At 36.9% G+C, this 10,631-nt stretch overlaps 1 pseudogene; it reads left to right on the forward strand.

Moving 5' to 3' along the window:
* Nucleotides 1-59: 59 nt before the first annotated feature.
* On the forward strand, nt 60-10,262 carry LOC136283581 (uncharacterized; annotated as a pseudogene).
* The last annotated feature ends 369 nt before the right edge of the window (nt 10,263-10,631 follow it).

Here is a 10,631-nt window from a genome sequence, read left to right on the forward strand (position 1 = left end):
CATTCCGCGTGGCATTATGACGTTGTAAAACCCCGGGAAAGTGCAAAGTATTTCTAAGTCTGTCTTGTTTGACGACTGCGTCAGTGATATTCTGATTTAGACGGGTACGTTGAAACAGGTGCTGAAAGAGTAGCTTACTCGGTCATACTTCGCCGCCTCAGTCTTCGTGAACGAAATGGCCACGAAATCTGGTGACAAGATAAGTAAAATGTCCTTAGCGATTTCTGGGATTACGTTGGCCCTCGTTTTATTTTTGTTTGTTAGATTCGAATTCGAGTACAACAATTCGAAAGCGCTCGATAAAAGTATTCAGCAGATTGAAGTTGACCTTAACGCAAACATAGAAAGAATTGTGGAGGAGAAGTTACAGATTCATGAGACTGCTCCCACAACCAGTAGTAAGAAAAGGCCTGATGTTACCCTTGGTAAGTCACTGTTTACTAGTGGTAATGTTATGTAAGCAAAACATTGCGTCATCCAGGCACAAATGATTTTTCCTGTTTACGTCTCCATCCTAGGGAGAGAAGACTCGTTGTTTAGTTATGATTTTATCACCTATGACTGAGATAAAGGACATAGAGATATTGTCAAACTTGTATTTAATTTCATCGTCTTTGATTTGTGTCATTTACCTATCTACACTATATCTACAGCGTTTTTTTCGAAGAGGTTAACTCAGATAACATTAAAATAATGATTATCCTTCTTTGCAACGTGCTTTGTGGAAAAAAACAACCATAAGAAAGTCACAGGGTAAACATTTTGAAGTTAGGGTTTTACTTTAGTTATTCAGCATTTTTTGCTTGTTTGAGGAAATTTTAGTGTTATTCGAAACACCTGTTATCACATAACGGAAAGTTCGGGATATTGATGTGTGGTTACAAGAATTCGTGCGACAGGAAACGCAAGAAATCAGATTGGATCAAATTGCTCAAAGTTATGACCTCGGCATCGCAATTTCCTGAGTCACGGTGGTCTTTAATCTTTATTCTATAATCTGTTTTTACTAAAACTCGATTTGATGATATTTTATTTTACCCTGATGTACCTTAGCTCATATCCTCTGCGTATTTCCCAAAGAGGTCAAACCTAAATGACGTTAGAATCTAAATAACTATTTTTTAAGAGCTCAGTAGGACAAGGAAATTATAGGATATCAGCCAGTAAATAGTTTAAAGTTATCATTATTTACTCACCTATTATCAGTAGTATTATTATAATTAGTTTGCTTGAATGAAAAAAGTTAAGGGTATGTGAAAACTCAGCTTTCACCTGAAGGTGATTTTGTGGTATTGACATGCATTCGTGGTCAAGCCATCGATGACTAAAGTAAAATTTTGTTGTATCTAATTAAAACAAAGTTATGACCTCAAGCAGTTCGTTTCCCTCAATCAAGTTTACGAACATTCTTGAGGCTAATATTTATGTTTGATCCCCGCCATATTCTGTTACCAAAATCCTCACGGAATAAGAGTTATCAAATACTTCTCCTTACTTTGCAAACAGGATTTCAAGCGCAATGAGCTTGTTGTCTGTAAAGTCGCAATTGAAAAGTATTTTGCCCAAGAGAAAAGGCGGTATCAGACTAAATTCCACCCTTTTTCACAAAATTTAGAGAAGTAAAGTTCTCACTTTTCTATTAAGTACTTTTTTCGGTTTGTTTTCCCGTTCTTTGACTGTCACTCAGTTTGACGATGAGATATTTCTTTTTTTGCACATATCTGCCATGCCATATCGAGTGCGTATCTTTTCAAGAAAGTTAAACTTTGCTGATGTTAAAATCTGAATTATTTTCTGTTTAACGAGCTTGATGGGACAAAAGAACTCAAAGGATACCAACAAAGAAATTTTTTGAAATTATCATCATTAATCTGTTTATCCCTTTATCGTCTCGTAAAAAAATCATGGGTTTATTTCTAATTTCTGCTAAAAAATTAACAATGATTTCACGATGTTAATATGGGCTGACATTTATTCGTGATTAGGCCACTACCGAACATGAGATCGTTTTAAGGTACACATAGTTGCGCCCAATCTAATCAAAGTTAGGATTTCCAGCATTTCCGGAATCAAAGTGGTTTACATTCTTTTTAAAAAGATCATATGTTTGATCCCCACCAAATTTGGCACGAAAAGTCTCACGAAACATCAAGAGCCGTCAATCAGCTCTGAACATCTTTAATTTGCAAGCTGGACTTTAAGCGCGATTCTCAGCGAGTTTGCAACTTGCAAAATGCCTTGATCGAGGCCAAAGGGTGCTTCACACTAGCTTTTAACTGCTTTTCAACAAACCTTTGAGCACTGAAAAGTTCTTTATTTAATCATAGTTTCTCTTTGATTTTTCTGTTCTTTTCTCTGACTCGGTTTTATGATTATCTTCTCTGCACAGTCTTCCTTCGGTTATGTACACAGCATAGTTTCCAGAAAGTCTAAACGTAACCGACCGTAACTCTGAATTAGTTCATATTAACGAGTGAATATTGGGAAGCAACACTCGTTGTCATCTTCATGCATGTATCTATTAGCTTCTTTGCTCCAGAAACGAAACTTTGCGGTTATTCAAAGCATCTTCTTTGTAGTAATTACGTTTATTCGTGGTCAGGGCACTGAAGACTGGAGATTGACAAAAACAACATTATTTTTTTTGCCAAACCTAATGGAAGTTCTGACCCCGAGAAGTCTTAGCCGAAAATGTTCACGTATTGGACCAAAGGCCGCTTTAAATTAGCCAGACTTCGACTTTCTTTTTTTCAATAAGATTAAAGAAGTGAAGAATTCTTTTTTTTAAATCATGTTTCTTTTTCAAAGAGATCAAACCTAACTAAGGTTAAAATCTGTTCAAGGATATATATTGCATAAAGGACATAGGATCACAGGATATAAATCAGAAAATATAATGAATTGTCATAACAAGCATTCATTTCCTTTCATTCCAGTGACGAAACCTTAAAAACACCTGCTTTCAAATTTCGGTAATTTTGCGCCGTCGACATACGGTGACAAGCGTTCATGCGTCAGACAACTCAAGAAATCAGATTGGATTAAATCGCCCAGTTTAAGCTATGACCCTGGCAATATCAATCTCCTGAAGTCGCGGTAGTATTTGATCTTGAGATTGAATCGGTTTTTTTTACTTTAACTCGATTTGATGTTATCTTATTTTACACCTATTTAGCTTGGCCTTCCTCCACGCTGTAGTTTCCAAAGAGGTCAAACTTTAACGACTTTAAAATCTGGATAACTTTTGTTTAACAAGCCTCAATCAAACTGAATCAATGAATTATTAAGTTATTATTATCACATATATCCATTAATTTCCTCTAAATAAGATACTTTGGGATTATTTAAAGTATTTGCCATCGCTTTTCTGTAATTTGGTGATATTAATGAGATATGACAGTTGTGACCCCGAGCATTTCCTGACTCTCCGCCAAATTTGGTAAAAATTCTCAAAATGCTCACGAAACAGGAATAAGTTAAAAACAGGACTTTGAGCGCGACTTCTAATGAGTTCACATTAGCCTCCAACTATTTTTCATTAAAATTTGGAGAAATGAAAAGTAATTTCTTCTCTTTACTTTTATTCTCTCTTACTCTGACTCCGTTTAATTATTCGCTTAGCCTCGGTCTTTCTTTGGCCGTAAACACAGCATAGTCTAAACTTAACTGACCTTAAATCTAAATGAGTTACTGTTTAAAGAGCACTATGGGGTAAAGAATACAGGGAAATACTAAATATCTCGAAGTGATTATCATGTTATCTATTAGATCGTTCATTTTGTTGTCTTTGTTCCAATGAGGAAACTTCGCGGTTATTCAAAACACATTACGTTAATTTGGTGGCTCTATAATAGAGTGACATGTATCTGTGGTCAGGCCACTGAAGAATGCAGATTGGTCAAAGCAACATTTCGTTTTGCCAAATCCAATCAAAATTATGACCGTACCCTGAGCAACAAGTTTCCTGAATCAAGATCGGTGGCGCCCAAATTTTAAGATAAAGAATCGTCGAGTATATCTGAAGAATTTCAATTTGTGAACTAAACTATCAGCAGATATTCAATAAGTTGGCTACTTGATAAGTTTCATGTGTTCTTCGCTTTCGATTATCCTCTAACATCTTACCAACAAGTTCAGAGAAGTGCAAAGTTCTTCTTTTTTAATCAAATTTCTTTTTAAAGAGATCAAACTTAATAAGTTGAATGTTTTGAAATTATTTTTATCACAATCTTTCGTTTATTTTTACTCCAGTTATCAAAGTTCGTAACACTCTTTTTTATATCTGGTAATTTCGTAATATCGATATGGGATTAGAAGCATTCGCGCGTCAGGCAACTCAAGAAATCAGATTGGATCAATTCGCTTAGTTTAAGTTATGACTCTGGGCATATCAATATCCTAGAGTTTTGAATCTGTTCTTTAACTCTAACTGGATATGATCTTATCCTATTTTACACCGATGTACCTTAGCTAACATTTATCAAGCTCAAACTAACTTGATATCAAGATCCGAATAATTTCCTGTTTAACGAGCCTCGTGGGAGAGAGGAAATCAAAGTAGATCAATGAATTGAAAAATTGTTGTTATCTATAAGTTGGAGCTATTTAAACATCTGCTCTCACCTTTCCGGAAATTTTGGCGGTATTGATGAGGGTAACCGTTATTTGTGGTCAGGCCACCGCTGAATGCAAGATTAGTTAAACTATATTTAGTTGAGCCCAATGTAATGACAGTTATGACACCGAGCATTTCCTGAATCAAGGTGGGATAAGGTGATCCCGCCAAATTCTGGCAGGGAAATTCTCACGAAACAAGAATTGTCCTTGAAGTACTTCTCTTTATCTTCATTTTGAGAACGGTGTTTAGGGCGTAATGCTCGGTGGGTTTGCCCTCTAAAAAGTCTCTTAATCAAAGTGAATGACCATTAAACTAAGTTTTTAAAGAATTCATAAGTGATAAGACTCAAAAGTCTTCCTTTTTTTATGTTTTTCAAATTTTTTTCCTGACCTTGCACAACGATTTGCCTCAATGATCAGATGCCCCTTCGCATGTTTCTATCAGGCATATTCATAAATCATAACCCGTGTTCATCTTCTTTTTTAGTTTTATTCTTATAACTCCTTCCTCCATCTAGACCGTAAATGTCGATTGAATTGATAAAGGAAAAGTTCAAATATGATTATTTTACACATTTCAAAATGTCATTTTTTTCAATATGATCATATTTTGTGGGTAATCAAAATAGTACGTAGGTAAATGTTTAGTACGGTAATGACTTCAGACCTCTTTTAGGTGTTTTTCCTCACAGACTCTTATAATAGGGTAAAGAGGGAGTTCTGTTGCATTCACTGGACCGTCGAACTGTAAAATAACAAACGGAACAGATTAAGATTTAAAAGAGGTCTGCAATTGAAGTAAATGGTTGCCATTTGGTATCAATAATGAAACGATAATCGTATGTTGGCCTACGCTGGTGACAAGATAAAAGCCATCTTTCTTGATAATCATTTATTTGTCAGGTTCTGAAAGCAAAGAAAAAGTGTGGTTTCAGTAAAGTATGATCATCAAAGAGAGAGAAGAGCTCCTATTGCTGGGTCACTAACTAAGCAGGACGTCCTCACAGAAATCAATAAAAATTTCAAAAAGTTCTGCGGTGTTAACAGAGATAGTTGTCAGACTGGACCACAGGTCCCCTGGAATACCCGGCACACCAGGTCCATCGGGTCCTATCGGGCCTTCAGGTAAGAGTGGTGATCAAGGAGCCGGAGGTCCTAAGGGAGTAAAAGGCGACAAAGGCGATACAGGGTCCCCTGGACAACGTGGAGTTAAGGGAGACGTTGGTTCCATGGGTTCTCCTGGCATCAAAGGATCCGTCGGCTCGAATGGGAACAAAGGCCATAGGGGATTGAGAGGCATGAATGGGGCCAAAAGGGGAATGCGTCACTCAACCGAACATTACCGTTTATCCACTTTCCCAGGCAGTCTTCCTCAACGAGGAAAGTGATATTGTACTGCTGGTTGAAGGTCGGACGCAATTGAAGATAACGTGGCAGAAGCTTGGTGGTTCTTTGCCTAATGGTGTTCAAACAGACAAACACATGCTTTTAATAAAAAATGTACAAAAGTCACATGTTGGGGATTACATGTGTACAGCTCTCTCTGGAGCGCTTAAAGCAATTAGCAGTTTGGAAATAAAAGGTAGGATCTTAAATTTTGTTAGCTCTCCAGCTCAACTTTCAGTTATTTGAAAACTGACGAAGCATTGTCCAAAGCCTGAAGAAATATCCATATTCCTTCAATCAAAGCCTTGAATTAAATTCGTTCAGCTATGTCAAGCTTTCTCTGGATAAGAATTTCTAGAAATGACCAGCTTGTATCTGAAACATTCGTCAAGCCTATCTTTAGTATGACAAATAGATATCTTTTTTTCCTTTATAACCACCCAAATTTACCAAAAGGCCGCCAAAAAAGTCTCTTAATCAAAGTGAATGACCATTAAACTAAGCTTTTAAGGAATTCATAAGTGATAAGGCTAATGAATTGTCCTTTTTTTGTGTGTTTTTTAAAGCTTTTTTTCTGATCTTCCACAATGGCTCGCCTTAATGATCAGATGCTCCTTCGCACCTTTCTATCAGGCATATTTATAAATTATAAGCTATATCAAGCTTTTTTTGGATAAGAATTTCTGGAAATCATTACCTCGTATCTAAAACATTCGTCAAGCCTAATTTTTATATGACAATCAGATATTTTTTCCTCTAGAACCACCTAAATTTACCAAAAGGCCGCCAAAGCTGGTTATTCGCAATCGAGGAACAAATGTAAGCTTGTGCTGCAAGGTCAGAGGAAACCCTCGTCCAAAAGTTGAATGGTACCGGCCTGATAACCCGTCTGTCATGATCCCGCACTCCCTGGAATTTGGATGCCTTCAAATTAATATGGATAGAGAGAGCGCTCAAGGAACGGACTACATTTGTCGGGCTACAAACAGCTTTGGAATGGTGCAAGGAATAGCCTCAGTGGTCGCAAGATCGTTTGGTATTACTCTTTTAGTTTAATTTTTATGGGAAGTGGAGGTTAAAACAGTCTGGAATAAATATGTTCGAGAAAAAGGAAAAAAAAATGCTAGATTTTTTATTAGGGAGCAAGCAGGACTTCAACGCTTTCATTAACTGTGAAATCAAAATCATACCATCGTTTCTCGTAATTAAACCTATGTCTAGGATTGGAAACGAAATTTATTATAACTGCAGGTCTGACTTTATTTCTCTTTTATGTTTAGTTGCGGGACAATCCTACATAATTGGAAGCAATGAAACTCACATCGCAGCCCTAAACCAATGGTTGCACCCTGTTGTAAAGAGTAGAACCTCTTCCTGGGCTTCGTGTTGGATAGCGACAAAACATGGTTGGAAGGGCTCTACATTTCACAATTTGTGTGACAACAAAGGGCCGACTTTGGTAATTGTCCGTGTTGGAGATTACATCTTTGGTGGATACGCTGGTGTATCATGGAGAAGACATCGTAAGTAAAGGATTTCGTGGTTTCTTTTAAGTTCCTTTTTTCGTCAGTGAGTCAAACTATTGAAAGTAAGAATGTGAGTTTGAAGACCTAACGCAACATATACGGCAGCTGCTAATGCAGGCTAATGTAAGCCGCAATCACTCTTCTGAAAATCAACCTAACCTGAGATGTTTGCCGAAAGTTTTGCTCTAGTTCTACAAGACTTAAGGAAAATTGCGGATTAAAGACAAGAGGTTTTCAGTACTATTTTCTCAAACATTTTATTGTTTGATGTTTAGATGGTGATGCTTTACTTGCTTGTAAAACTTGCTCCTCAGGATTGCCCGTCAGTAAGGGCAGGAGAAAAGCTAATGAGTCAAATATCTTCAATTTAATGACTTTAAAAAGCTCACTTGAACGGAAATGGCTAGGATAAACGAATTCTAAAGTGTATTCGAGGTGTTCTTTTCAGAAGAGTCCTTGTTTGTTGATTGGGTTGGGTGGAAAATTTGGGGGAACTAGCATTGTATCGCCCCACACTTAGCGAAAAGCATCAAGACTTCTCAAACTGTCTTTAACTGTTTTTTTGTTAATGTCTCAGTTCTGTAATATACTTTTAATTCCACTTAAATCAATTTCTTTCCTCTCCGTGTAACTATGGTTACCTGACTCATAACTGTGATAGATCTCTTCGAGTTCTCAGTGACTCATGCTACTGAATTATGAATTTTTCTGTTACTTCCGAATTCTGTCAACCCACTTTTGAACTCTGTCTCAGTTGCGCTGCTCAATTCTGTCTACTAAGTAAGTTTTAGAGGACATACTTATATATTCACTACTGATAAACATGGCCGGGCGAGCCAGCTGATTGACCATGAGAGATTAACCATTTGTTGTTAGAGCACTAACCCACTTTGACATGAAACACAAATGAAAAACAGCGTGCTAAGAGTTTCTGATTAACCAAATCAACTTCTACTACGTAAACCGACACAGTAACTTTCGAGTGGGTCCAAATCAAGATCAGCAGGAAAACTACTCTCGTACACTTATGGGAGTTAAAAAAGACTGGTATAGTTCAGGAAACTCATCGCGATAGCTTAATCTCAAATAACTTCAGACTTCGAATTCAAATTTTAACCACATGCTGATTATAAACGAATGACTTAATCATTCTGAACTAAATAAATACTGCACAACATGATGATGTTTTGTTTCTGCTGTCAAAAATATCGTGGCCCCCAATCCTTCTCTTTTTTAGAAGATTGTGACGATTAATAACACATTTCTAGCGCGCTGACAACACTGTATGAAACGCACGACAAGACACAAATTAGAAATTTTAAGTGTTGGATTTCATCTGACGAAATAGCGCTTTATTATTCGATATCTCTTTGGTTTCATTTTTGTTTTTGGTTTTTTTTCAGCATGCCCTGTTGGTTGAAAATACATTTCTATTGGTATGTTCAGATTACTAAAATTGTTTTACCATAGCTTTTTATTACTATTTTGCTCATCAGCTAAAATAAATTACTGTGGACGAGTGTACAGTCCAACCTCCTTCATGTTTTCATTGGTAAATAAGCCTGGATGGGGGCCGACGAAACTGCCTCAACTCGGATATGACAGTCCTATTGGATTTTCCATGATGTCTTGTCATAATGATGGACCAATATTTGGTACAGGAAGCGATCTTACAATTTTAGACGACGCCCACAAGAGTAAAACATCCTATGCACACATCGGAATGTCCTACAGCGCACCTAAAGGTCAAAGTCCTGATTCCGACTTCACTAACACATTCATGGCAGGAAGTGAATATTTCTCACCTGATGAGGTTGAAGTCTTGTATGAAAGAATTGACTAAAGTAGGCGAATTGAAGTAACGATAACATTTAAGTTTTCTATGTTATTTTTGATCAAAATGGTTATTCTACCTCTATCATTAGCTAGATGAGAATCATCAACGAATGTTTATGTAATAGTACTGTCCTGTCCTATATCATCCAGATGTGATCATTTGTATAATTGGTAAAGAATTAATGAAACTCAAAAAGGCTTTCAGCGACACAAACTCGAGGTACAATACATTACCTCGATCTCTTAATTTTGTATAAAATTTTGAAAGCAAGTTGTAAATTCTGCGGTAATTTGTAAAGCTTATTTCGCACAAACTAAGTTTTCAAGTATTTTAGTATTACAATTGTAACGCAGCATGAGCGCAGCTAAGTGAATGTCCCCTCCCTTATCTCCGATCCTTTGTAAGATAATAAGTGCATAGAATTTATCCGGCAGAATTCTTTTCCAGAGCTAGATCTCTGCTCCATTGGCCTGTTTGTCTCGGTGCATGAATTCCAGCCAGACGACACGCATGGGAAGGCTATAGTACAATCTACTTCGCATTTGGCGGGTGGAAATTTGTATCTGTGATTCTCCCTTTCCCATCTCCCCTCCTTGTTACGCCCCTTTGGAGCGAAAATTAAAGTATTTTTAAGTGAGTTTAAAGTAATGATAAAGAAAACAAAATTCGAATCGTATAACTCCTTGATTATTTTGTATCAATTCTAATATTTCATTTAGTAGACAAATTTAGGAATATCTAAACGCAAGTGTGAGACACAATATGGGGGCAGTTATCATTTGGGAATTGTTCCTGTTACTGCCCCCTTGTCACGAACTTCTTTTTTTTCCGCTGAGTGTATTTTTACTTTGTGTGACCACTATATAAATGAATAAAACCGTGGGGAAAAAAGGTTAAAGCCGCGAACAAATGTCTTATTGTAAGTCTCTTTGGGTAATCGAGGCGATTGCAAACTTTCTGCTTGAAAGTGTCACATAATCCGTTAAGTCTGGCAGAAATGATAGTTCGAGCGGGAAGGAAGGGGGAAGAAACAAAACGAAAGGCCCTCGTTTTACTAGCAAGAGAACATATCCTTATTCCTGGCTCATTCATCAAAATCCAAACAAATAAGAATATATATCCAGTTCCTCCTCTCAAACCAAGTGACTGGATCAAAAAAGTTGAACCAAGAAGCCCACAATAAAACATGAACTACTCATAATCTCGGGATCCGTAAACACAGCTCATGAATTTAAATGATTAATGGCTCCTAAGCTTTCCTCTAT

This window comes from Pocillopora verrucosa, chromosome 9, assembly GCF_036669915.1.
Source record: "Pocillopora verrucosa isolate sample1 chromosome 9, ASM3666991v2, whole genome shotgun sequence".
NCBI lineage: Eukaryota > Metazoa > Cnidaria > Anthozoa > Scleractinia > Pocilloporidae > Pocillopora > Pocillopora verrucosa.